We start from the raw sequence: 5,245 nt of genomic DNA on the forward strand, positions 1-5,245 counted from the left end.
ATGTTTGATGATAAATTGGATGATGTGGATATAAATATTCCCTATGATGATGAGAGTGGAGATGAAGTGAAGGTGAAGGAGGATCAAACACCTATGCTCATTGTTGTGAGCAATACTGTGGGGGTAGTTCTCAATCAACATAGTCGAGAAATCTTCAAGATGATGAGACTGGGTTTTACAAGGGAATGACATTTAAGAATAATAAAAAACTAGTCACGTCATTGAATGTTGCTTACTTGAAAAAAGATTTCAAACTAAAGAAGGTGATTAATTCGTGCAATGTGTATTATTTTAGATGTGCTCACCGAAGTGCAAGTAGTGGTTCTAGGCTGTGAAATTCATAAGTTCTGACAGATTCATCATTAAAACTTATGAAAAGTATCACACATGTGGTTCAGAGCATATTACGAACCATAATTCGCACTCCACGACAAAGGTCATCAGTAAACACTTCAAAAAAAATTCTCCAATGGCAAAGGCCCTTGTACAAGAGATATAGCCAATCAACCCCATACAGAGTTGAGTTGTAAGGTAAGTTATTGGAAGATTTATGAGGGCCTGGATATTGCAAAGTACTTGGTTCGGGGAACACATGAGCATGGGTATGCAGTGCTTGATGCCCACTATTAAATGTTTGAGTCCATAAATCTCAGAAGTAAGACGGAATTGCACGTTGATGAAATAAAATATTCAAGTAATTTTTTGTAGCCTATGGTGCTTGGATTCCTGATTTTCGATAATTGAGAAAAGTCATAGTCTTCGACGGGACATTCTTGAGGAGCAAGTATAAAGGAATTTTATTATCGGTGGGAGCATAGGATGAAAAAAATCACATCTTTCCTATGGCATTTTGTGTAATAGACAAGGAATGTGAAGCCTCGTATCAATATTGTTTTGAAAAAATGCAACTCTGTGTAGATGATATCGATTAGTAGTGTAAAATTTTGGATACGCACCCAAGTATTCAAAAGATGGGTTCAATTTTCTACCCTTCAGCTCATTTTGGCTATTGCATGAGGCACCTTGGGAAAAATATTCAAAACAACTATCACAACTCAAATGTCATGCCTCATTTTTATAAAGCAACTAAAGCATATGATAGAACTGAGCTTTTTGACCATTTAAATCAAATAAGGGATATGGTACCCTAGGCAGCACAACATCTCGAACATGTCAGTTACGAGAGATGAAGCTGGGCATTTTTCTGGTAAATAGGTACATTATTATAAATTTAATGTCTTGTTTGAGTTTATTGTAATATAATGTCTTACAAAGTGATTTTCTATATAAATATAATATTATAACGTCAAACATAACTGAATCACTGAATGCAATATTTGACGTTGAAAGAGAATTTCCCATTGTGGCGTTGTTTGATGAAATAAACATGAGGTTTGCCAAAAGAGAGGCATGGAGTTAGTGAACTCACCAAACAGACTTGTTCCTTCAATGGAAAAACAAATATCAAAGTATGTTGATTCGGGGAATAAGTTATTGGCCCATCAAATAGCCAATTATAAGTTCAGTATCAACAGTCATGGTGATGTTGTGAGGGTTGGTCTTTAAATAAAAACTTGGACATGTAGAGTTTTTGAATTGGACAAAGTACCTTGTCCACATGCTATGGCAATGTTTCGAGCCCAATATCATGCATGAATTGGAAATTAAATTTATGAGTACTTATCTCCATATTTTTTGGTGGAAAAATACATAATGGCATATTGTGAGGATATTAATTCGGTGCCTCCTGAAGATTCTTGGGTTGTTCCTCTAGAGATTTTAGAGAGAGAAATATCTCCTCTATATGTTGACCTAAGCAAACCGGGAAGAAGGCGATATAAGAGGAGGTGTGGGGTTGGAGAATCATTTCCTACAAGAAAAAACAAGTGTTCCATATATAAGAATGTTGGCCACAAAAGAACTACATGCCCAGATCAATGCACCATGATCGTTGTAATAGTAAATAGTTTTGTTATTGTAATAGTAAATAGACTTGTCTTGTTGTTGGTTTAGTTATGAACTTGATATTTTTAACTTATTGTTGGTAATGTATGTTATTTATTATATAAAATGTGTTTCTATTTATGGTCCGATAATTAATTTGTGCATCAATAAAAACTAGAATAGGAAAATAAGTAAATACAATAGAGTATAAAAATATTTTCAATAGATTACTCATCTATTTGTAACAGATGGGTAATCTGTTGCCACAGATGGTCCATTTTTTAGAAGAAATAAAAATAGTTTTTGCTACTAAATTGAGTTCTTCCAATAGATGACCCGTCTGTTGCAACAAATGTGTCATCTATTAGAAGAAATCAAAATAGTCCTTCTTATTAGATTGATTTTTTCCAATATATGGCCCATTTGTTGCAATAGATAGGTCATCTTTTGGAAGAAATTAAAATAGTTCTTGCTACTGGACTGTGTTCTCCCAACAAATAGCCCATCTGTTACAACATATGGGTAATCTATTAGAAGAAATCAAAAGATTCCTTGCACTAGATTGTGTTTTTCCAACAGATGACCCATCTATTACAGGATTGATTTCTCTTAACAAATGACCCATCTTTTGTAATAGATCGATCATCTGTTGGAAGAAATCAAAATAGTCCTTCCTACTAGATTGTGTTATCCCAACAGATGACCAATCTATTGCAACAAATAGGTCATCTATTAGAAGAAATCAAAATAGTTCGTGCTACTTGTCACGATTTGAGGCTACCCCCTAGTTGCGGCAATGGTGCTTATAGCCACAAGTGACCACAAGTTAACCCATTAGCTGGTACATGTTGTGAACACTAAAAAAATAGTAATACGACACATGTGAAAGGGGTAAACTAATAAAATATGATAAAATTGGATACTAAATATGTATCAAAACATGTCTGAAATATCTGATAAAATGCTAGAAACCAACTATCTATCTAAAACAACTGATAGCACTAAAATGACTGACTGACTGTTTAACTAATTATCTGAAAGGCTCTAAACATCATGAGGAATTAATGGAACAAATCCCCAACTAACTCCAATTGACTGCATATAAGAAAGTACTGAAGTAACTGAAATAAACAAATCATGCCCTCGATGGATGAGGACTCACTACTACTACTGCTGAGTATCGCTGAGCTAGCTAAGAGCGGTCAGGAAACTGTACGTCCAAACTTATATTATAAGACAACACAACACAAAGAAAATTACACGGTCAGTACTTTGAATGTATAGGTATATGAGATAAGGATTGGCTGAAATTCATGAGGTAACTGAGCATAAATGCATGAACATGTAATATCTGAGAATGCAGAACCAAACATAAACATGTTTCTGAGAAACACTGGGCCTGATGAAACCCTTATCTGAGAGATATTTTAACTATTCTTTCAACTACTTAAGCTTAGTTTGAGCAATTCTAAAAGTTGGAATAGAGATAGCGTAATTATCTAGAATAGATGGCCTATTTGTTGCAATAGATGGGTCATCTGTTAGAAGAAATCAAAATAGCTCTTGCTACTGGATTATGTTCTCCCAATAAATAGCCTATCTGTTGCAACATATAGGTAATCTATTAGAAGAAATCAAAAGAACCCTTACACTAAATTGTGTTTCCAATAGATGACCCATCTATTATTGGATTGAGTTCTCCTAACATATGACCCATCTATTGTAATAGATGAGTCATCTATTGGAAAAAATCAAAATAGTCATTTCTACTAGATTGTGTTTTCCCAATAGATGACCAATCTGTTGCAACAAATGGGTCATCTATTAGTAGAAATCAAAATAGTTATTGTTACTTATCATGACCCGAGGCTACCCCTTAGTTGCAATAGTGGTGCTTATAAATACAAGTGACCACAAGCTAACCCATTAGCTGGTACTTGTTGTGAACATTAAAAAAAATAGTACTACGACACATGTGCGATAGGTAAACTAACAAAATATGGTAAAATTGGATACTAAAATACATATCAAAATATGTCTGAAATATCTGATAAAATTCTAGAAACCAACTGTCTATTTGAAATAACTGATAGCGCTGAAATAACTGACAGACTGTCTAACTAAATGTCAGAAAGAATCTAAACATCATGGGGAGTTAATGGGACAAATCCCCAACTAACTCCAACTGACTTCAGTCTGCATATAAGAAAGTACTTAAGTAACTGAAATAAAAAAATCATGCCCTCAATGGATGAGGACTCACTACTACTGCTGCTGAGTGTCGCTGAACTAGCTAAGAGCGGTAAAGAAACTGTGCGTCTAAACTTATGTTATAAGACAACATAGCACAAAGAAAAGTATATTGTCAGTACTTTGAATGTACAGGTATATGAGATGAGGACTGGCTGAAATTAATGAGGTAACTGAGCATAAATACATAAACATGTAATATCTAAGAATCCAGAACCAAGCATAAACATATTTCTGAGAAACACAGGACCTGATGAAACCCTGATCTGAGAGATATTTTAACTGTTCTTTCAACTTCTTAAGTTTAGTTTGAGCCATCCTGAAAGGTGGAATAGAGTTAGCCTAGTTATCTAGAAGGAGATCTATTTCAAAGTCAATTTCCCTTTTGAGGGGAACTCCAAAAAGGTCTTCAGGGAACACATCTAGAAATTCCTTTACTATAGAAACTGACTCGAGACTATGGGTCTCAAAATTTGAGTCTTTGACTCGGATAAGATCATAAATACACCCCTTCGATATCATCTTTCTTGATTTAAGATATGAAACAATCTGACCCCTAAGCACTAAAGTACTACTCTTTCATTCAATGATTGGTTCATTGGGAAATCGAAACTGAACTGAATGACTCTATTTTTGCAATTAACTAAGACATAGCACGATTAGAGCCAATCCATTCCGAGAATGACATCGAAATTAGTCATCTCTAACTCCACAAGATCAACTAAGGTGATTCTCTAAGATACTATCATCGGTCAATTTCTCTATACCCGTCTGGCTATAATATATTTACGTACTGGGGTAGACACTGAGAAAGGCTCTGCTAACATTTTAGGACTGATACCAAAATCTACAGCTATATAAGGAGTCACAAAATAAAGTAAAGCTCTAGGATCTAACAATGCATAAACATGAAAATGGAAAACCTATAATGTACCCGTGACCTTATCAAGAGAACTTTCTTGATCACGCTGACTCTGGAGTTCATACAACCTATTTTGATGCTGCCCACTAGTAGCACTGGAAGTAGCTCCCAGCTGAGTCGGGCGACCTG

Source organism: Capsicum annuum, chromosome 5 (genome assembly GCF_002878395.1).
Source record: "Capsicum annuum cultivar UCD-10X-F1 chromosome 5, UCD10Xv1.1, whole genome shotgun sequence".
In the NCBI taxonomy this organism is placed as follows: Eukaryota; Viridiplantae; Streptophyta; class Magnoliopsida; order Solanales; family Solanaceae; genus Capsicum; species Capsicum annuum.